Source organism: Bos indicus, chromosome 9 (genome assembly GCF_029378745.1).
Source record: "Bos indicus isolate NIAB-ARS_2022 breed Sahiwal x Tharparkar chromosome 9, NIAB-ARS_B.indTharparkar_mat_pri_1.0, whole genome shotgun sequence".
NCBI lineage: Eukaryota > Metazoa > Chordata > Mammalia > Artiodactyla > Bovidae > Bos > Bos indicus.
The window spans coordinates 52,202,929-52,227,654 of NC_091768.1; the positions used below are offsets into that span (position 1 = coordinate 52,202,929).

The 24,726-nt window shown below is 38.3% G+C and overlaps 1 long non-coding RNA gene across 1 annotated transcript in view; it reads right to left on the reverse strand.

Moving 5' to 3' along the window:
• The window catches only part of LOC139184827 (uncharacterized), a 108,275-nt gene that overhangs the window by 14,255 nt on the left and 69,294 nt on the right, over nucleotides 1–24,726 (reverse strand). The window contains exon 2 of the long non-coding RNA XR_011568341.1: nucleotides 16,709–16,777. This is a non-coding gene — a long non-coding RNA (uncharacterized lncRNA). The remainder of the gene's footprint in view (nucleotides 1–16,708; nucleotides 16,778–24,726) is intronic.

A 24,726-nucleotide genomic window follows, 5' to 3' on the forward strand; every position in this document is an offset into this window, starting at 1 on the left:
TGCAAATACTGATTCAAACAATTCCTATCACTTCACTTAACAGTCAGAATTGTATTGGATCTACCCTAATTCTACCTTTACATATCAAAACAAAGACATAATGAATTTTTTTAAATTATTTCAATCTTTGAAGATTAGCAAACATGCCCCTTCTGAGGGTCATTTTTATCTAATTCGGCATAATTTTGCCTGGTTTACATTTTTAAAATAACAATAACAGAAAAAAAGGTGAAAACACCTGCACAAAAGAATGCTCAATTCAACTAGAAGACTAAAAAAGGAAAAAAAAAAAAAAAAGTAAACACGGCATAGTAGGAGAATAAAGCTTCTGGGGAAAGAAAGCAAAGCTGTGTGACAGATGGAAAGGTCTCAATGGATGAATGGTACTACTACAAATAAGTAGCAGGCAGCCAGAGGGAATCAAATAATGATTATGGAAGAAAAATGAGGGTTAAAAAAGATGAAAAGAATGTTTTGACTCAAGCTAAGGATTCTATATTAATAAAATTTACTATTTTTTAAATATATTTAACTACACTTTCACAAAAGGTAGAAAATAATTCATGTCAAATAGGGTAGGCAGCTGACAAGTGAACCAGTATAGACAATGTAAAAAGCTCAACATGTCCTTGGAGAGGAAGGAATGCATTCCACAATTTGTACTGGCATGCCCCCAAACCCGAACAGATTACTTTCTGACGATCAATATCTGTAACCACCAGAGGCCCGTTAGGGAGTTTTTAAAAAATCAGCTTCAAAGAGACCTGGTCCCCAGCTTACATTTTACTTTTGCCAGTGGGTGCTGAGGTAAGAGTTTTGGACAAGACTCATTTTTCTTCCCTTTATAGGGCTGTGTATTGAATATGAAGTGCCCTAGCATGTTCTCAGGCTCTAGTCAGCTGGATTTAAGCTCTGTTGGTAGATACTATGAAAGAGGACCAATTCCCTTTATCACCCTGAAATCAGCCTGTGTGTATTCAACTCAGTGAAAATTGCTGGCCACACTTTAGCTGGGATTCCAAAAGTAAGTGCTTATTCATCAGTCTGATTTTAGCCTAACGTGGAGTATAAGTGGAGTGCTTTCTTTTTGAATTAAGTGGTATTATAGTTACTTGACTTGAAAACCTAGAACATTTCCTCCCTTCTCATTTCTATAATATGTGCAAATACCAGTGAATCAAACAATAGTTTTCCTAACACCTGTCTATGTTACTCTCTTCAGTCATGTCTGACTCTGAGATGCTACGGACTGTAGCCCACCAGGCTCCTCCGCCCAGGGGGATTCTCCAGGCAAGAATACTGGAATGGGTTGCCATGTCCTCCTTCAGATCTTCCGAATTCAGGGATCGAACCCATATCATCTGTGGTTCCTGCATTGCAGGCAGATTCTTTACCACTGAGCCACCAGGGAAGCCCAACACCTTTCTCTGTATAATAAGGTAATTAAAAATCTATTTCTAAAAGTGTAACAAATTAAAACAAAGTACAGGAAAACCCACAAACTTTCCCCATGCTTAAACAATATGAAGAAAACTCACTTCAATCTAGAACAGCTGTTTCTAAAATGTTACTCTATAGCACTCTACTTTGAGACATCCTCCTATTAAATTTTACATCATTAGGTACTTTGGGGCACTTTGTATATTCTACCCTTCTCTGGGAAAGTGATAACACACATTATCAAGTGAACAGCTCTGAAGTCCCACAGCAAATGAAATCATTTAGCTCTTTTTAAACCATCATTTCTCAAATGGATTTGAATCAGAAGTTATTTAAAATTCCGAAAAAATTTAAGGTACATCCATCTGGAGTCATTTGCCAAAATTCACTCAAGTTCATGATCAAGTAGTGCAAATGAAAACTAGAGGAGGCAGAGAATAATATTTCACCTCCATCTTACCTAATATACAGAACTTGTCTACCTGAATAAATGTTTACAAGGAAGACAGCAATGTAGGGGGGAGGAGAAAAGCCTCCCTTACTGTAAGAATATATCCTACCCCACTCACTCAATGTTTCTCAACCTTCAAGTGATTGTGTTATTAAAAGCAAATTTAAAGATGAAGGATAAAAAGAACAGCTGTAGCTTTAATCACAAGAGCGCCGAAGAATTGATGCTTTTGAACTGTGGTGTTGGAGAAGAGTCTTGAGAGTCCCTTGGACTGCAGGGAGACGCAACCAGTCCATTCTGAAGGAGATCAGCCCTGGGATTTCTTTGGAAGGAATGATGCTAAAGCTGAAACTCCAGTACTTTGGCCACCTCATGCAAAGAGTTAACTCACTGGAAAAGACTCTGATGCTGGGAGGGATTGGGGGCAAGAGGAGAAGGGGACGACAGAGGATGAGATGGCTGGATGGCATCACTGACTCGATGGACGTGAGTCTGAGTGAATTCTGGGAGTTGTGCTGGACAGGGAGGCCTGGCGTGCTGCGATTCATGGGGTCGCAAAGAGTTGGACACGACTGAGCGACTGATCTGATCTGATAGCATTTCAGCAGTGTTGGTAAATGGAGGGAATAATGAAATAGTTGGAGACTTAAACAAATGGATTAGAAAAGGTCATGAAATGAGTTGCTTGGCATATTTCAAAATAGAAATTTGATTAACTAATACACAAAACACAGGTGCACTCTTCCAATCAATAAACAAAAATACGTAAGTATGATATCTGTATTATGATATTTAAACAAAGTAAGCAAATAATTAATGTGAGAGGCCCCTGATTTGAAAAATAAAGTGGCAACCTTGTATACATTTCAGATTGTTTTATTCTTTACCCTTAATATCATTATTCCCATGGATCTTCCCAAACTAGGGATCAAACCCCAGTTCTCCTACATTTCAGGTGGATTCTTTACTGTCTAAGTCACCAGGGAGGCCCCCATTATTCCCATAAGATGTTCTACAATAATTTAGTCAAATAAAGCAAATTTAAGAACCCTGAATATGATATCTCCTAGTTAAACATGCCTAATGCCAATTATCAAAACTCAGGTCCTGAGAAATCCTGCAATTCAGAAGGGCTTTGAGGTTTGCTTGAGTTTTTCTCCAGCTTATTGGAATGAAGAACAGTATTTCCATAGTAAGACTATTAATATCCTAGGGTATCTTTAGGAAATAGTTTTCAAGTGTTTCTTACAACAGATTATGCTCACAAAGCTATGGAAATGTAGAAAGGTTTACAATGCTTGAGAATGTGTCAAATGGTAATATATTAAAACAGTATTTCTCAAAGTGTGATCCAAGATGTCTTAGCTTCCCCAAGACGCTCTCAGAGAATCCATGAGGTCAAAGCTCTTTTGTAATACTAAGGCTTCATTTTGCCTTTGCACTCTTGTTGTTTCACATATGTACAGAGAAATTTTCTAGAGCTTGTATGACAAGCTATGATGTCATGATTCTTAGAGTTAATAAAAGAGAACTTGGGTATTTCAAAAATTCTTTTCTTTATTCCTAGTGGAAATAAATATTGCTAGATATAATCCATATAAACAAAAGCCTTTGGGACAGTTCACTAGAATTTAATAGTTAAAGAGTGTCCTAAAACCAAAAAGTTTAGAACTATTTTAAAGTAAACATAGGTCTGGATACTTTATTAAAAAGGTAGGGCACCTACCATAGAATGTGAAAATTTACCTTCAAAGGTTAATTCTTCACATTTTAATAGGTTTTGGATCAATGAGAGAGGTCATTCTATGTACATATTTTATTGACCAAAGTAACCTTAAGCACCTCCAATATGACAACGAATTCTGTTAGTGCAGAATTTAAAATAGGAATGGCTTGACCAAAGAGAGAAAAACATTTTAACACATATTTTTGTGTGTATTTTATTTTGTGCCAGGCATTGAGCTGGGTAAATCTATACACACTAGACACTTTGTATTCTGCCCTTTTGGTAATAAAGTATCTATAACTTTAAGCAGAGATACAAAAATATAGCTGATTCTAAACTTACAGCTATTAAAGATAACAAATGATTTCAAAATAAGTAAGAAAATAGCATCCAAAAATAGTCATTCATCTTACATATTTTCACATTTGAGTTCCACTGAAGATACTCAAGTAAGTTTTTTATTTTCATTTGTTTTTGTATGCTGCTGCAGCTGCTAAGTCGCTTCAGTCGTGTCCGACTCTGTGTGACCCCATAGATGGCAGCCCACCAGGCTCCCCCGTCCCTGGGATTCTCCAGGCAAGAACACTGGGGTGGGTTGCCATTTCCTTCTCCAATGCATGAAAGGGAAAAGTAAAAATGAAGTCGCTCAGTCGTGTCCGACTCTTAGCAACCCCATGGACTGTAGCCCACCAGGCTCCTCCATCCATGGGATTTTCCAGGCAAGAGTACTGGAGTGGGGTGCCATTGCCTTCTCCGTTGTTTTTGTATAATCATGCACTTTTTTAGTATGTGGGCATGAGTATGGGGTAGCATGCTGTCATGAAAAATAAGACCAGATATATTGCCCATTATCCTCAAACTACTGGCTTCATGACATGAATCTTAGGTAGCTACATCCCATTAGACACTAGACTAGACTTGGGGATATACTGATGAATACAGATAAGGACCTTGCCTTCACTGAGTTATAACTGAGGAGATATACACAAATAAAATTGGGATTTCCCAGGCAGTCCAGTGGTTAAGACTCCATGCTTCCAATGCAAGGGGCACAGATTTGACCCCTGGTAAGGGAACTAAGGTCCCATGTGCTGTGTGTCCAAAATAAATAAATTAAGCTTCAGGAGCGTGTTGCTATTACCTGAATAGGGAGAACCTAAAACTGGGACATGAGAGCACTATTCACTCCCATGGCATGGCATTCAATTGAAACACGGAGACTTAGGAGGACTTAATGAGGCATGAAGTGAGGTGAAATGCATATGAAGCCCTGGAGGTAAAGGCTAAAGGTACATGTTCAAAGAACTAACAAAGTAATCTTAGCAGCATTGTGAAGCGTGTGTGAGGGCAGAGTCGAGAGCTGAAAAGAGACAGGCTTACAGACAAATCTCACACTTAGCCTATGTGAAAGTGGTTAGATTTTATTCTAACAGTAACTAAAGTCACTGAAGCTCTTTTAGTGAGAGAGCAGCACTATGAACTTTGAGTTACATTAAGATCACTCTGGGAGAAGGCAATGGCACCCCACTCCAGTACTCTTGCCTGGAAAATCCCATGGATGGAGGAGCCTGGTGGGCTGCAGTCTATGGGGTCGCTAAGAGTCTCTGGCTACTATTTAGAGAATGATTAGGAAGAGGCCATAACTGGGGACAAGGAAATCAGTTGAAAGGACATTGCACCATCCTTGAAAAAGACAATAATCACAACCTAAACTGAGGTGAGAATAGAGACCAGAGGGTCATTTTAAGAAGTATTTAGAATGTTGAATCCATAGAAATCAGTCATGAGATATTAAGGTGAGATAAATAATTGAAGAACAATAGGCAGTTTGGGGGCTTGAACAAATAAGAAAGGGAACACAGGTAAAGGAAAGTATCACAGGGAACAGGAAGAGCTAAATTTTTTTATATATTAAGTTTGAAGTGACTCTCAGTTTAGATCAGTTTAGTCCTTCAGTCCGGAGAAGGCAATGGCACCCCACTCCAGTACTCTTGCCTAGAAAATCCCATGGATGGAGGAGCCTGGCAGGCTGCAGTCCATGGGGTTGTGAAGAGTCGGACACGACTGAGCGGCTTCATTTTCACTTTTCACCTTCATGCATTGGAGAAGGAAATGGCAACCCACTCCAGTGTTCTTGCCTGGAGAATCCCAGGGACGGGGGAGCCTGGTGGGCTGCCGTCTATGGGGTCGCACAGAGTCAGACACGACTGAATCGACTTAGCAGCAGCAGCAGTCGTTCAGTCCTGTTTGACTTTTTGTGACCCCATGGACTGCAGCACGCCAGGCCTCCCTGTCCATCACCAACTCCCAGAGTTCACTCAAACTCATGTTCAGTGAGTTGGTGATGCCATCCAACCATCTCAGCCTCTGTCGTCCCCTTCTCCTCCCACCTTCAATCTTTCCCAGCATCAGGGTCTTTTCCAATGAGTCAGTTCTTCACATCAGGTGGCCAAAGTATTGGAGTTTCAGCTTTAAAATCAGTCCTTTCAATGAATTTTCAGGACTGATTTCCTTTAGGATGAACTAGCTGGATTTCCATGCAGTTCCAAGGGACTCTCAAGAGTATTCTCCAACACCACACACAGTTCAAAAGCATCAACTTTTCAGCACTCAGCTTTCTTTATAGCCCAATTCTCACATCCATACATGGCTACTGAAAAGACCATAGCTTTGACTAGATGGACCTATGTTGGCAAAGTCTCTGCTTTTTAATAAGTTGTCAAGGTTCATCATAACTTTTCTTTCAAGGAGCAAGCGTCTTTTAAATTCATGGCTGCACTCACCATCTGCAGTGATTTTGGAGCCCAAGAAAATAAAGTCTGTCACTGTTTCCCCATCTATTTGCCCATGAAGTAATGGCACCAGATGCCATGATCTTAGTTTTCTGAATACTGAATTTAAGCCAGCTTTTTCACTCTCCTCTTTCCTCATCAAGAGGCTCTTTAGTTCTTCTTTGATTTCTGCCATATCTGTGGTACCATCTGCATATCTGAGGTTATTGATATTTCTCCCAGCAATCTTGATTCCAGCTTGTGCTTCATCCAGCCCAGCATTTCTCATGATATACTCTGCATATAATTAAATAAGCAAGGTGACAATATACAGCCTTGACATATTCCTTTCCCCATTGGAACCAGTCTGTTGTCCCATGTCCAGCTCTAACTGTTGCTTCTTGACCTATGCAGATTTCTCAGAAGGCAGGTAAGGTGGTCAGGTATTCCCACATCTTTAAGAATTTTCCAGTTTGTTGTGATACACACAAAGACTTTGGTGTAGTCAATAAAGCAGAAGCAGATGTTTTTCTAGAACTCTCTTGCTTTTTGATGATCCAATGGATGCTGGAAATTTGAACTCTAGTTCCTCTGCCTTTTCTAAACTCAGTTTGAACATCTGAAAGTTCACAGTTCACATATTGCTGAAGCTTGGCTTGGAGAATTTTGAGCATTACTTTGCTAACGTGTGAGATGAGTGCAATTGTGCAATAGTTTGAACTTTCTTTGACATTGCCTTTCTTTGGGATTGGAATGAAAACTGACCTTTTCCAGTCCTGTGGCCACTGCTGAGTTTTCCAAATTTGCTGGCATATTGAGTGCAGCACTTTCACAGCATCATCTTTCAGGACTTGAAATAGCTCAACTGGAATTCCATCACCTACACTAGCTGTGTTTGTAGCAATGCTCCCTAAGGCACACTTAATGTCACACTCCAGGATGTCTGGCTCTTGGTGAATGATCACACCATTGTGATTATCTGGGTCATGAAGATCTTTTTCGTATGGTTCTTCTGTGTATTCTGCCACTTCTTAATATCTTCTGCTTCTGTTAGGTCCATACCATTTCTGTCCTTTATTGTGCTCATCTTTGCATGACAATTTCCCTTGATATCTCTCATTTTCTTGAAGAGATCTCTAGTATTTCCCATTCTATTGTTTTCCTCTATTTCTTTGCACTAATCACTGAGGAAGGCTTTCTTATCTCTCCTTGCTATTCTTTGGAACTCTGCATTCAAATGGGTATTTCTTTCCTTTTCTACTTTGCCTTTTGCATCTCTTCTTTTCTCAGCTATTTGTAAAGCCTCCTCAGGCTTTTGCATTTCTTTTTCTTGAGAATGGTCTTGATCACTGCCTCCAGTACAATGTCAAGAACCTCTGTCAATAGTTCTTCAGGCACTCTGTCTATCAGATCTCATCCCTTGAATCTATTTGTCACTTCCACTGTATAATCGTATGGAATTTGATTTAGGTCATACCTGAATGGTCTAGTAGTTTTCCCTACTTTCTTCAATTTCAGTCTGAATTTGGCAATAAGGAGTTCATGATCTTAGCCACAGTCAGCTCCTAGTCTTGTTTTTGCTGACTGTATAGGGCTTCTCCATCTTTGGCTGCAAAGAATGTAATCAATCTGGTTTCAGTATTGACCATCTGGTGAAGTCCATGTGTATAGTCTTCTTATGTTGTTGGAAGAGGGTGTTTGCTATGACCAGTGCATTTTCTTGGCAAAACTCCATTAGCATTTGACCTGTTTTGTTATATACTCAAAGGCTAAATTTGCTTCTTACTTTAGCTATCTCTTGACTTCCTATTTTTTGCATTCCAGTCCCCTATTACAAAAAGGACATCTTTTTGGGGTATTAGTGCTAGAAGGTCTTATAGTTCTTCATAGAACCATTCAACTTCAGCTTTTTCAGCATTACTGGTCAGGGAATAGACTTGCATTACCATAATATTGAATAGTTTGCCTTGGAAACGAACAGAGATCCTTCTGTTGATTTTGAGATTGCATCCAAGCACTGCATTTTGGACTCTTTTGTTGACTATGATGGCTACTCCAGTTCTTCTGAGGGATTCCTGCCCGCAGTAGTAGACACAATGGTCATCTGAGTTAAATCCGCCCATTCCCGTCCATTTTAGTTCGCTGATTCCTAAAATGTCCATGTTCACGCTTTCCCTTTGACCACTTCCAATTTACCTTGATTCATAGACCTAACATTCCATTCCTATGCAATACTGCAGCATGGGACTTTACTTCCACAGGTCACATCCGCAACTGGGTGTCATTTTTGCTTTGGCTCCACCTCTTCATTCTTTCTGGAGTTATTTCTCCACTGACCTCCAGTAGCATACTTGGCACCTACCGACCCGGGGAGTTCACCTTTCAGTATCCTATCTTTTTGCCCTTTCATACTGTTCATGGGGTTCTCAGGGCATCTACATTAGTCATTGTTATTGCATAATTTAAGTACCATCTTCATAATGAAGAAAAAGAGACAGTTCAGTTCAGTTCAGTTCAGTCGCTCAGTCGTGTCTGACTCTTTGCGACCCCATGAATCACAGCACGCCAGGCCTCCCTGTCCATCACCAACTCCCGGAGTTCACCCAGACCCACGTCCATCCAGTCAGTGATGCCATCCAGCCATCTCACCCTCTGTCGTCCCCTTCTCCTCCTGCCCCCAATCCCTCCCAGCATCAGAATCTTTTCCAGTGAGTCAACTCTTCGCATGAAGTGGCCAAAGTACTGGAGTTTCAGCTTCAGTTTCAATTTCTTTGGAAGGAATTTAGCATCATTCCTTCCAAAGAAATCCCAGATCTCCTTCAGAATGGACCGGTTGGATCTCCTTGCAGTCTAAGGGACTCTCAAGAGTCATCTCCAACACCACAGTTCAAAAGCATCAATTCTTCGGTGCTCAGCCTTCTTCACAGTCCAACTCTCACATCCATACATGACCACAGGAAAAACCATAGCCTTGACTAGATGAAACTTTGTTGGAAAAGTAATGTCTCTGCTTTTGAATATGCTATCTAGGTTGGTCATAACTTTCCTTCCAAAAAGTAAGCATCTTTTAATTTCATGGCTGCAGTCACCATCTGCTGTGATTTTGGAGCCCAGAAAAATAAAGTCTGACACTGTTTCCACTGTTTCCCCATCTATTTCCCATGAAGTGATGGGACCGGATGCCATGATCTTCGTTTTCTGAATGTTGAGCTTTAAGCCAACTTTTTCACTCTCCACTTTCACTTTCATCAAGAGGCTTTTGAGTTCTTCTTCACTTTCTGCCATAAGGGTGGTGTCATCTGCATATCTGAGACATAGTACAGCCAAATCAAGAGATTTGGGAGAATACAAGGAGAGAAACACTTTCTTATGTTCTAACGTCATTTTGTTTAGAACCGTTTGAAGTAAAGAATAAAATTAGGTATTTATCTAAATGAAGAGTTCCTCTTTGAACCAAAATGGAAGCAATGTTACCACATTGTAGGAAAACTACTCAGCTTATATAACACCTAGAATCCATTGGGTGCCAGGGTTTTAAAAGGAAGGAATTTAACTTAGCTGAGTTGATTCCAAAACAACCTAAGAGTATATTTGTTCCAATTTGAGTGTTGACAGCATGTAGCAGTTAGGCAAAAAGTTGGAGAGAGAAAGTGACAGAGGAGAGGAAGAGACAGCAGCATGAGCAATGGAATGACGAGTGTAGAATGAGGGGGTATAACCACCTCCAGATGGACGCACAGAGAAGGCAATGTTGAGGCTGGAGAAGTTCAAGGGTATAGAATGGAGGATTTCAAATGCTGTCAACTGACTGAGAAAAAGTCAGTAAAAAATACCAAGAACATATATTTATGCTTTAGCTGTATTGAGTGACTGCATAAAACTCACTCACTCGTGTCAAACTCTTTGTGACCCCATGGACTATAGAGTCCATGGAATTCTCTAGGCCAGAATACTGGAGTGGGTAGTTATTCCCTTCTCCATGGGATCTCCCCAACCCGGGGACTGAACCCAGGTCTCCCACATTGCAGGCAGATTCTTTATACCAGCTGAGCCAAGTGAAGCCCAAGAATACTGGAGTGGTAGTCTATCCTTTCTCCAGCAGGTCTTCCCTACCTAGGAATCAAATCGGGTCACTTGCATTGCAGCTGGATTCTTTACCAGCTGAGCTACCAGGGAAGCCTTACTATATTACTCTTAATGTATTACAAGAAGACTTTTGAAGGTGGACAGACTAGAGACAGATCATTAAGGAGGTTTTGCAGTTATGCAGCAAAAGTATTGATAGCTCATACTGATGAGAGGTATTTATTCTGACCTGCTAACCTTGTACATTGAATCAAATTGAAGCTTGTCATTACTTCTAGAAGTTACCATCTACGAAAAGACAGTAATTTTTTCACATTGGCACCATCATCTTTTCATAGAAAGTTACTTGTTGTGAGTCCACTTCCTCACAACTCCATCAGAGGCAAGAGCCAACAGTCTGTCTCTAGTTCCCACAATGTTTCTTTTTCCCCTCCATTTTGATACAACTTAGGGAAACCCACACTCTCATGAAGAATAATTAATTTTGTATAGCAAAGATTCTTGTTTCCTTGATCTCTAAACCAGTGCTTTCAATGCTTTCTCATTAATCATATTTGCTTTGGGTTTTGTAGATATCCTATGTGGATTTTAGGAAGTCCTTTTTCTTCCTGGTTATAGTAAAACTAGGAGTTCCTATTTAGTTGCAATTTATCAAATGCTTGCTTTTATCTGAAGATATGACCCTATGCTTTATCTCACTTAAGCTGTTAAGACTTTAATGATAATTCATTTTCTAATGTTAAGCATTACTTTACCAACTAAGGTCTGTCTAGTCAAAGCCATGGTTTTTCCAGTAGCCCTGTATGGATGTGAGAGTTGGACTATAAAGAAAGCTGAGCGCCGAAGAATTGATGTTTTTGAACTGTGGTGTTGGAGAAGACTCTTGAGAGTCCCTTAGACTGTAAGGACATCCAACCAGTCCATCCTAAAGGAAATCAGTCCTCAGTATTCATTGGAAGGACAGATGCTGAAGCTGAAACTCCAATATGTTGGCCACCCTGTGCAAAGAACCAACTCATTGGAAAAGACCCTGATGCTGGGAAAGATTGAAGGTGGGAGAAGGGGACGACAGAGGCTGAGATGGTTGGATGGCATCACCTACACAATGGACATGAGTTTGAGTAGGCTTTGAGAGTTCGTGATGGACAGTGAATCCTGGCCTGCTGCAGTCCATGGGGTCGCAAAGAGCTGGACACGACTGAGTGACTGAAGTGAACTGAAGTGAAGATCAACATTATATTTCTAAGACAAATCCAATATAACTATATAGTTTTTATACATTACTAAATTTGGTTTGCTTAACAATTATTGCATTCTATTTTCATGAATAATCAGTCTGCTATTTTCTCTCCTAATAGTCATTTCTCAGTAATTAGTTTTGATAAATGTATTTTTAATCATTCATCTATTATTTACATGTGTGTATTACATAAAGTTATTCATTTGCATTTTACTCTGTATATTATCTCTTTAAAGCTGTAGTTTTACCCCATTGTGATTCTTAATGTTATTTATAAAAATCTTCTCTATTCTTTTTCATTAATTTTTCCTAGAGTTCTATTTTAATATTCTTCTTAAGTGTTTTATTGATCCTCTCATGTATTTACTTTCTATAACACCAATTTCTGCTTTTGTTTTAATTCTTTTATCTTGTCTTTTTCTGTTGTTCTTTTTTTTCATACCTCTTAACTTGGTAGTATAAGCTTTTTTTTTTTTTTTTTAAACTTTACATAATTGTATTAGTTTTGCCAAATATCAAAATGAATCCGCCACAGGTATACATGCGTTCCCCATCCTGAACCCTCCTCCCTCCTCCCTCCCCATACCATCCCTCTGGGTCGTCCCAGTGCACTAGCCCCAAGCATCCAGTATCGTGCATCGAACCTGGACTGGCAACTTGTTTCTTACATGATATTTTACATGTTTCAATGTCATTCTCCCAAATCTTCCCACCCTCTCCCTCTCCCACAGACACTGATGTATAGAACAGTCATACCTCTTAACTTGGAAGGTTAGACTTTTTTCCATTCTAATGTAAACATTTAGGGCTATAATTTTCTAAGTTCTATTTTAGCCACGTCTTCAAAATTTTGACATGCAGTATTTCTTTAAATGCTATTAAATTTTTTAAATTGTCTTTAAATTGTTGTTCCACCTTCAATGCAGGAAACACCAGTTCGATTCCTGGGTCAGGAAGATCCCATGGAGAAGGGATAGGCTACCCACTCCAGTATTTTTGGGCTTCCCTTGTGGCTCAGCTGGTAAAAAATCTGCCTGGAATGCGGGAGACGTGGGTTCAATCCCTGCATTGGGAAGATGCTCTGGAGAAGGGAAAGGCTACCCACTCAAGTATTCTGGCCTGGAGAATTTCACGGACTTTATAGTCCATGGGGGTCACCGAGTCAGAGATGACTGAGCAACTTTCACTTCACTACTTATTTTATACGCAGAGTACATCATGCGAAATGCTAGACTGGATGAAGCACAAGCTGGAATCAAGACTGCTGGGAGAGATATCAATAACCTCAGATATGCAGATGACACTGACCTTATGGCAGAAAGCAAAGAGGAACTAAAGAGCCTCTTGATGAAAGTGAAAGAGGTGAGTGAAAAAGCTGACTTAAAACTCAACATTCAGAAAACTAAGATCATGGCATCTGGTCCCATCATTTCATGGAAAATAGATGGGGAAACAATGGAAACAGTGACAGACTTTATTTTGGGGGTTCAAAAATCACTACACATGGGGACTGCAGCCATGAAAATAAAAGACATTTGCTCCTTGGAAGAAAAGCTATGACAAACCTAGGGAGCATATTAAAAAACAGAGACATTACTTTGCCAACAAAGGTCCATCTAGTAAAAGCCATGTTTTTTTCAGTAGTCATGTATGCATGTGAGAGGTTGGACTACAAAGAAAGCTGAGCGCCAAAGAATTGATGCTTTTGAACTGTGGTGTTGGAGAAGATTCTTGAGAGTCCCTTGGACTGCAAGGAGATCCAACCAGTACATCCTAAAGGAAATCAGTCCTGAATATTCATTGAAAGGACTGATGCTGAAGCTGAAACTCCAATACTTTGGCCACCTGATGTGAAGAGCTGACTCATTAGAAAAGACCCTGATGCTGGGAAAGACTGAAGGCAGGAGGAGAAGGGGACGACAGAGGATGAGATGGCTGGATGGCATCACTGACTCGATGGGCATGAGTTTGAACAAGCTCCAGGAGTTGGTGATGGACAGGGAAGCCTGGGGTCCTGCAGTCCATGGGGTCACAAAAGTTGGACATGACTGAGGGACTGAACTGAACTGGTTTTTTAAATAATTCACCTCTTGCATGTGCGTGCTTAGTCGCTCAGTCATGTCCGACTCTCTGCGACCCCATGGACTGTAGCCAGGCTCCTCTGCCCATGGGATTTTTCAGGCAAGAATACTGGAGTGGGTTGCCATCAACATTATCTAATGTCCATTATTAGTTGTAGCTTTTGTTTGTTGTTAATGTCTAACTTAATAGCACAGTAATCAAAAGTGTGGGCTTTATGACACCAGTCTTTGAAATTTGTCAAGTTAGTTTTTATGGCTAGTACACAGCCAACATATATGTCCCAGATATGCTTAAAAATAGCTCATACTTGGATAAAGTACTTCATTGTCAATTAGATGAGTTTGTTCTTGGGCTTTTCAAATTTCAATATCCTACTATTTAATCCACCTGATTTGTCGTTTACTAGGAACTAAAGTAGTCACTCCTAGTAAAGTATTAGTAAAGTGTCAATTTAACTTTGCAATTTTGCCAATTTTTACTTTTAAATATTTTCAAGTTATATGATTAAGTACATTACAATTGGAGAAGGCAATGGCACCCCACTCCAGTACTCTTGCCTGGCAAATCCCATGGACGAGGAGCCTGGTAGGCTGCAATCCATGGGGTCGCTAGGAGTCGGACACGACTGAGCGACTTCACTTTCACTTTTCAATTTCATGTGTTGGAAAAGGAAATGGCAACCCACTCCAGTGTTCTTGCCTGGAGAATCCCAGGGACGGGAGAGCCTGGTAGGTTGCCATCTCTGGAGTCGCACAGAGTCGGCCACGACTGAAGCTACTTAGCAGCAGCACATTACAAGTAGAATTACTGTTTTCCTGAGGTTTTTAACTATTATCATAATGAATAGTATTCTTCATCTGTTGTAATGCCATTTTGCCTTTCTGTCTGTTTTGTTTGACCTTAATATAATCATCAGAGCTTCTCAGATAGCACTAGTGGTAAAGAACCCACCTGCCAATGCAGGATATATGGGAAACATGGGTTCGATCCCTGGGTCGGGAAGATCCCCTGGAGAAAGGAATGGCAACCCACTCCAGTATTCTTGCCTGAAGAATCCCGTGGACAGAGGAGCTTGGTAGGCTTTAGTCCATGGGGTTGCAGAGAGTCAGACACGACTGACACGACCTAGCATACAAATATAATAATTATATCAGATTTCATTTCATTAGACTTTATCTGATATATATACTTTCCTTTAAATTTCACATTTCTCCATCTATAAATTTAAATTTCTTTCATAAGCAGCATATAGCTAGAATATTTTTTTATTCTGAAAATGTTTTTTCACTGGAGAGTTTAGTTCATACACATTTATTTTCTTTTTTATTTTTCCCACTATTTCTGTATTTCTTTCATCTCCCATTCTGTCATACTTTAACGGATATTTTTCTTTGTAACAAAGTAGATATATCATGGCATGTAAAAATATGCTCTTTAAAATAATCACAACTGGTACTCTACATCTGGCACTTTATATACATTATACACATTACCCCACTTAGTCCTTACAATATCCCTGGGATAGAGTCATCTCAACATAAAAAAAAGGCACCTTTATTATTCTCAATACTTAGAAAATTCCTAGAGTTTGGAGAACTGTGAGCCAAGAACCATGGATAAGACCAAATATATATGAGAAATATATTTTGGTTGTGTGAATGAAGAAAATATATTTTTCTTATAAATCATACTTCAATGTTATAAACAGTTTAGTCTTTATTTGGGGCCATTATTTGGAATATGTTGAAAAATGTGAATTGATTTCAGACCCTGGTTTCCCCCCAATTTTCTTTTGGTAAGCATAACCTGTGCATCTGTGTCTGTCTTATAATCACTTTCCCAAAGTACACTATAATTTTATGCAGTAATTTTATGAAATCATGACAGTGTGCTCAAGCAATAGGGTATATGGGACTTGAGTTTGCATCTTATTTATTTCTCAGATAAAATCTTTCTACTCTTTGCCTAATCACCTAGCATGTATAAAACTCTTAAATAACAAAAATTACATTTCCTTTAGAAATGAAACCAGAGTTTCATCGTTGGATGAACATAGTCTGACAGCCAAATCTGAAGTAATCCAAAATGGTAGTCATCCTCAATTTGTGAATTTAACTGTAACGTTCCAAAATCATGCTAGAATCTATGCAATTAGAAAGTAATAAAATTGTTCTAATTTTAAGTTACTAATATTGTAACACTGACAAATATTGTTAACTATCCAACCTTGGTCAGATTCTGTATTTATGCCATTGTGCAACAGATGTTATTCTCCTACCTACAAAGTTCTTCTTGATTTTTTTCCTAAATGATAATTGTGAACCCACAAAACTCTTTTTTAGTAAATTCTCTAACTCCAACTCCTCTTTTTGTCTATTTTGAATTTTTGATTTCCATTTCTATGATATCTTCCCCTTCATATATAATGTTTTAAACAGTTTTTATACTTGAGCTTATAATTCATCTGTGGAGATGAATTCATCTCCACAGATGAATTATAAACTTCTTAAGGGCAGAGGCTTATTTTCTATTATATTTTACTATCTAGAATATTGAAGTATAGATAGATAGTTTTGGTGTTCTCGTACATTTTGTGTTTATGAAATGCTCTGGAATATGTTTTTGGGTGACATCTCAAAGGATAAAAGAATCAAAATTACCCTCTACTACCCAACAATATTTAGAAAACAGTCATGACTACACCGTAAGAGTGACTCATCTAGGCTACAAAAAGGCTTTATATCCACCTACCATTGGCTTGACTCCTTTTACTTGTGTTGTTGGCTTTGAGCTGCTTGAGAACAGTTTATTAAATGGATCTCATTTTTTTACACATGAATGGGGTCAGGCTCTTCCATGTAAACATAAACATGAACTCTTTCTTAGAGGTACTAACATAACTTTCACCTTACCTCTTCTCTCTTACTTCCAAGGAATGGAACGTACTCTAGCATTTGGCATGATGGACCCACCTCAATAGTCTGCATAAAAGAAAGTCAGATTTTTTTTTAGAAAAACTGTTCCATATTGATTCAAACATGGCACAACATGGCTCACATTTAAGTCCCACACCACGGTGAGAAGTACTGTCAGTTGACTCTATAAAAGCATAAACCAGAGCAAAATTTTTCACTTAAGAATGTTAAAACTTCAAATAAGACAACTGTAAAGCATTCCAACCAATGTATAGCTTTACTCTGAGCAATATAAGAGTAAAGGTGTTTTAACCCTAATACACAGAATTCTAGGTGTAATTCTGTTAAGCAGCTTTACGTTTTGCCATTAGAACTAGTTCTTCTCTATGTTAAGCTTTAATATCCTTTCAAATGCATTAATGTGTCTCCAGAACAGACTCTCACAGACTCCTGCCTGCTTTGAATATTTCCATTTTAATAACAGCTTCAGATCTTCACTCAGAGCTTTATATACCCCTTACTGTCACAGAGGCTTGTGAAAGACAGAAGGAAACAGCTCGTCATCCACAAAAGTCATCCAATGTACTGTTCTTTGCTTTAGAATATAGCCCACAGGAAAATTAAAGAGGAACATCATTTACATTTGATTTTCTCTACCCTTTGTGCTCATCTCTGAATAATTCTAGAGGAATTTTCTAAGTCCCAGTAAGAACTGCTTACATCTTTTTCCTTTCTGAGAGTGACTAGAGTTCCATGCTGAAAGAGCTAAGGTCTCTCTCTCTCTCAGACTTCAGAAAGGCAGAGTAGAGGCAAGTATCATTTTAGACCTTCATTGCGTGAGGTCTTATAATCAGACTTGCTATTCCATGGCACAGCAACTCAGAGATAAGGAACAGCGCTTCCCTAAAGCAGTAGGGTTGAAACAACTTTTGTGACAGTGAAAATAGTTCTTCAGGCTTGTCTAAAGGCAAAAGTGAACACATTATATTTTGTGAAATTTCTGATCATGTTATGCTTAAGAGAAAGTCTAAGAGTTTAAGGTAATGATAATTTTGGAATGAGAAAATGGTAACTTAAAGGAAACTAGATGAATAGTCCAGATATTACCAAGACCTAGGAGGTTGTCATTAAGAAAAATAAATACAAAATTGGAACAGGCAAGAATGGCTGTGAAGACTCCAAGAGAAGGCACATGAGAGTAGGGAAGGAACAATAAGGTACCAGAGGACAGAAGAGCCTGTGCACATTTTGTATTTTGTCTGTATTGCTTATGTACAAGTACCATCTATTCCACCCTCAAACAATGTGATTTGTCAAAGATGGTTAACTGTCTGTTGCCTTACTACATCTTGGGTCATTTAAATTGCTCATAAAAACACAAGATGGCAAAACTATATACTCTTAGCTGATGGCTCACTCTGACACAATCTCAAGAACAAGAATGAGGTTCAGCACCATGGGACCAGGCTTCGAACGAAGTGGTAGTTTGGAAGCAAGTTAGTGTGTTGGTCATCTTGATGACAATGACCCATTTGAAGTCCTTAGCTTTTCACTACATGCAATAAACGATTCCAAATAATCTTATCTGATTGATTTTACTTGGAAGCTGAAAACCACTTAGAAGAGCTATTGTATTTCACTTTAATTAGCATGTGTCTTTAAGGAGACATGTGCTTGTCTTAAAAAAAAAAATACTATTTTGTTTTATTATCTGATGTACCTAAACAACCAAATCAGCAAGCATTCCCTGAACTCTGTTAATATCCAGTTGCTTGTCACCTTTCATATCATCATAGCACCTGCATTCAAAGTCACTTCTGTCATGTCCTACTCTTTGCAACCCTATGGACGGTAGCCCATCAGGGTCCTCTGTCCATGAGATTTTTCAGGCAAGAACACTGGAGTAGGGGTTGCCATGCCCTCCTCCAGGAGATCTTCTCGACCCAGGGATCAAACCTATGTCTTATGTCTCCTGCATTGTCAGGCAGGTTCTTTACCACTAGTGCCTCCTGGGAAGTCCAAAAACACCAACTTAATACATTCTAAACAAAATTTAACATTTTTACTCCCAATTTTCTTCTTTCTTGTCTCTTTATATTAATAATGCTTTATTCTTCCCATATTCCAGGCTCAAATCCTTGGAGTTTCCTTTAATTCTTCTCTGTCAAACAAAACTCACATTTTAAGTTTATAATTCTCATTTCCTGATCTTTTATACTCTAATTCTTTTATGTTCTTACAAATACTACTATAAAAATGGTCTTCAAAAAACACCTGATGATCTATTGGGAGAAGAAAAAAATTAGGATTTCTATGTTAAAAAACTTCATTTTTTCTATTTTTGAATATATGCATATATATAGATAGATTGATCTATACACCTCCATATATATAAATATATAATATACATTTACATATACTCACACATAAACACACATATATATGTGTGTATATATATATATGTATAGAAAGAAAGAGTTTTACTTTTCTCATGCTAAATACATCTAGTTTAGCATGTCTTCCAAACAATTAAAAGTTTTCTCTGCTTATCACCTGACTTGTGGCAGTAGTCTCTGATTGGCTTTCAGTCTCACGTCCCAGCTCTAATTGAACCAGGCAAGACGTTCTTGATTTGACATCTGGTACACTTTGACTCCAGTTCTATGCTCTTATCCATGTCTCTACCTAAAGTATCCTTCCCACTCCAGTGACACCAGCCCCACCTTACCCTTTCCTTTTAGACTCAATTCAGATGACCTATTCTTAATCCTCTACATGAAATGATCTTTTCCTTCTCTAAGTATCCAAGGCAAGGATGTCCATACTTTTTTATGGCAGGCTTCACAGTTAGCATAGTTATTCTTTTTTAGGTATTTGCCCAAGAGCTCAATTGCAAGATTCTCAGGGAGAGTCCACATTTATATACTCCCATACACTTGGTATAGCCAGCACAGAGCCTTATACATACTCAATTGTAGTATGTATATGTAGGTACTCAACATACATCAATTTAAATAAGCAGTCAAAATTACAAATAGCAATTTCCTTAACTTCCTTCAAGTTGCATTGCAATGTGTGTTTTCTTAAGACTATTTCTATTTTTAACTACAGCATATACTTGGTAAAGGATTTTACAACTCTCTAAATTAGCCCATGGTGATTACCCCTACTGTGCAATTTACCACTATTTTATTAAAGCAAGATTAAAGATAATACTTCATTGGAAGAAGTAACAGCGGCATTAACCTCTATTTACCTTGACATAATAAAGCTTTAATAAAACATGGGCAAATTGCATTGAGGGGGATAATTATTCTAACATAAAATTTAAAAGGAACTTAATTTCTTATTCTGCATGTTCAGTGCTTTAAGATTAGTGTCATTAATGTCCTTTTTCTCATTTATAGAAGATACATAAAAATGTTCAACCCTCTCCAATTTGTTTTCTTATTAAATAATTCTGAATTTATACTCAAATTCATAACCATAAGAACATAACTTTAAATGCAAGTTTTCAGAAGTAAATATCCTCATAGAATGTCAGAGCAGGGAGAATTCTATGGGAAAGGTTTTGTACCAAACCAAAAAAAAAAAAACCACCCTTGTCTAAATTTTTGAGTGTCGAATCAAAGAAAATTCTTGTTTGTTTTATATCCTTTGGCTTTATTACATCAGACAAGCTTCAAAGGGGAAGAGCACATAGGATTGAAAAATAACACAGCTGCGTTTTGCAATGGAGTGTTCTGCCTCTGCCTGTGTTTTGTTGTTCATGTAATACTTTTCAATAAACAAAGATGTCAATCAACTCTCTTTGCAGCACATCACATTTCAGATTTAAACCACTTCAGACACATCACTGCCCCAAGCTCACACATTTAACAGATAAAAATTCAGTTTTCTGTCAAGGCAGAATGCAGTATTGATTGTAGGCGGTATTTAGGCAAGAGAGTGGCAGAGCAATATTACCTTCACAGTCACATATAGTCCACTATGGAAGCACAACATAAAGTGTCTTACACTCCATGTAAAATTTTTTTCCTAATGCTTAACATTGATTAACACCCATTTCCAAATACATTCCTGAAAAAGGCTTCCACATGCAGCAAATTGTGAGGGAGGCAGAGGGGGGTTAGAAACACATGATAGCAATCATGAAAACTTTGATCACTTGATTTGATTCTAGTGCTTTGTAAATTAGCATAATTATTCAAACATGCTTCATTAAAAATCATGACTGTACAAGTCCTTTGGTTTAATGATCCAAGTATACACCACGTGAGCTAAGCTTTAAATAAGAATACCAACTCAGTGCTAGGAGGCTATGAGAGAGATATTTTTCTTAAAATCAAGAGAAAGTGCAAAAACACAAACTCTAAAAAACAAGTCGGGAAAAAAATCTACAAGTTAGACCAGCAGTCAATGTGATGGTTGTATTTTTTTTTTTTTTTTTTTACTTATCTTCACATCTATCTGAACATCTCTTGGGCCATGAAAGGTTAGAAACCACATCACTTCTAAGCTATTGGAAGATTGGCATACAATCCCTGTAAATCTCAAACTAATTACATTTGAATTTTAGGTGTCACTGCTAGTTTTGACCTTTGACGGTTGGCTAGAGAAAAGTTTGACAGTTCTTCAAGTGTTCACAGATACTAAAAGAGGTTATTTCTAATTAATGAAAAAGAGGAGAAAAACTAAATGATGCCAAAGATATTAATAAGACTACTGTTATTGGCATACATTTAATTACATATGAGATCTCATTTAATGATAATGTCAACTTCACTTACACTGCAGGCTACATAAAGGACAGTAAAAATAGCACACAAGGTACTCTATCATTTTGGTTGTTCTGTTAATATTATTAATAAGTACTAACCTAAACAAAAGTGAATCATGTTTATGGGGTTAAAATACAGTATATAATGGGGATGAATTTCAAGTTAAATTCATCTTCTCTTGGGCTTCCCTGGCGGCTCAGATGGCAAAGAATCTGCCTGCAATGCACGAGACCTGGGTTCCATCCCTGGGTTGAGAAGATCCCCTGGAGGAGGGCATGGCAACCCACTCCGGTATTCTTGCCTGGAGAATCCCCATGGACAGAGGAGCCTGGTGGGCTACAGTCCATGGGGTCACAAAGAGTCAGATATGACTGAGTGACCAAGCACACATATGCAATCTTCTCCCAAATCATTTGGATTCTAAGGCATAATGGGAAATTACCAAGACTCCCTGATTTTATATAGTGTTCATGATACTAGTACATGGAGTGAGTTTAAGAATGGATTGTCACTTTTCATATCACTTTTTTTTTTAGTTTTGACAATTTATATAGCATCATCATAGAGACATTTCAAAGAGTTTATAACAATTTTAAAATAGATTAAATTTTAGAGTGTAATGTATTTTCAAAATAAATTTTATTTAAATCTACAGCTTTATTGCCAAATATATTATGCAGTACAGAACTAAAATGCAAACTCTCACTGATGGCCTTTTAACACCAAGAAAATAGTCATTAATCTCAGAAATGTTAAAGTGATCATTTGCTCTCATGCAACGAAACAGCATCAACATCAAGTCCCTGGTTACTTTTCAGGTTCACGGGGAATCTATTGGATCTTGGCCTGGGGCCTAGATCAAATATTAGCAATATTAGCAGTGTATCTGTCCAGAAGTGATTCATTAGAGGAAAAAATGAGATGATTCATTTTAGTCTCAGTGGGAAAGATGTAAAAGTGACCAAAAGCCACTAATTGATGTGATATACTAAGAAAATAACTACATTTATAGCAGTGGATAGCCTCAGTAAGTCCTTTGTTAGGTAGCAAAATATGGTCCTGAATTTGAACCAATCCCTTCCTCTATGGACATGTTAGGGTTTGTTACTAATTATTTGTGAGATCACAGCCTTCAGGAAACTCTCCTACAGAGTTACAACCATTTGCCTAGAGTGTTGCCACCTTAAAAAATTAATTCACGTCTCCCATGTTATTAATATTACAGCTGTAAACTTCTAAGAAACAAATGAATACTTCTACAAAATAAATCTGGGAAGAGAAATTAGAAAATTAAATTTAAAACTAATAGTAGTTAAATCATAATGAGCAGGAAAGATTGAAATCGTTTTTATCTTTACTATCATAACAGTTGTCATTATATTTAACTCAACAAATTATTTTTATGTGAGTGACATTCATTTGATTCTGGTCATTTATTCTGGTTTTCTGTGAATAAAATTTAAACTTGGTGAATCCAGGTAATAAGCAGTTCAGCAAATTGGAGTACAAGCTATAGTAGGAGTGTAGGTAAGTCATAAAAATAATGACATCTGTAGATAAATTATTCCCTTTAGTTATTTATGCTATGTCAAGGAATTCAGACTTTCTCCTACAAACAATGAAAATTTCTGAAGGATTTTACATTGGGGAATGACATGATCAGTACTATGCTTTAGAAAGAACATCCTGTAATAAGCATGCAGAGGATGAATTTATACAGGGTGAGCCTAATCATTTATAAAAATTATTCCATTATTTAAGAAAAATGATGATCTGAATTAAGATATTACCAGGAAAGAAAGGAAGGAGGGGTTGGTCCAAAAAGTCAGTATAATAATAACAAGAGTAGATGATATTTACTGAGCACCACTAGGTGCCAAGCACTACAGGTTAGGTAACTTGCCAAAAGTCACACAACTGGTAAGTCGCAATGATGGGATTCTGACACGGGATGTTTGCGTCTGAGGCCTCCTTCTTTACTGTTTTATGACTTGTAGAATTCTAGCCTATGTGACATGGCAAATAGTCATGCTATTCCCATACACAACGGGAAATAAATTTTGTGTGAAATAAGAAATAGAAAACAGGGTTTCTTAATCTGATTGGGACTATTGACACTATTCATTCTTTGTTCTGGGAGACTATCTTGGGCATTGTAGGATATTTAGTACCATCCGTGACCTCTATGTATTAGATACCAGTAGTGCACTCTCTCAGAGAAGGCAATGGCACCACACTCCAGCACTCTTGCCTGGAAAATCCCATGGACGGAGGACCCTGGTGGGCTGCAGTCCATGGGGTCGCTAAGTCGGACACGACTGAGCAACTTCACTTTCAGTTTTCACTTTCATGCATTGGAGAAGGAAATGGCAACCCACTCCAGTGTTCTTGCCTGGAGAATCCCAGGGATGGGGGAGCCTGGTGGGCTGCCATCTATGGGGTCGCACAGAGTCGGACACGACTGAAGCGACTTAGCAGCAGTAGCAGCAGCAGCAGCACACTCTCTAATTCCCATCCCAGTCATGGAAATGCTTCTAAACATTGCCTAATATCCCCAATGGGGTCAAATCATCCTCTATTGAAAACTACTGGCTTATGGAAAAGATAATAAATTCAGGGGTTTTTTTGCTTGTTTCTTATATCAGATTCAAGTTCCAGTCATCTACAGAATAATGTCAGCCAAAAGCTAAATTTATGGAACTAGAAATCAAGAGATATTCTAACTGGAGATATAGACCCAGCAAATCATCATCATATAGCTAATGGCTGGATTTGCTTTCCAAGCACAATGTGAGACCCGCAGAGGTCCAAGGGTAACCTAGGGGTGGAGGCATAGTATTTATAAATTGAAAAGTACAATCAAGGGACAAAACTACCATGCTGTGCTGTGCTGTGCTCAGTCACTCAGTCATGTCCAACTCTTTGCGACCCCATGGACTGTAGCTCACCATCCTCCAACTACCATATGACCCAGCAATCCCACTACTGGGCAAATAGCCTGGAAAAAAAAAAAAAAAACAACACACAATTCTAAAAGACACATGTACCCCAGGGTTCATTGCAGCACTATTTGAAAAAGGCAGCACATGGAAGCAACCTAGATAGCCATCGACAGATGAATGGATTACTCAGCCATAAAAAGGAAGAAATTTGAGTTAACTGTAGTGAGATGGATGAACCTAGAACTTGTTATACAGAACGGAGGAAGTCAGAAAGAGAAAAACAAATATTGTA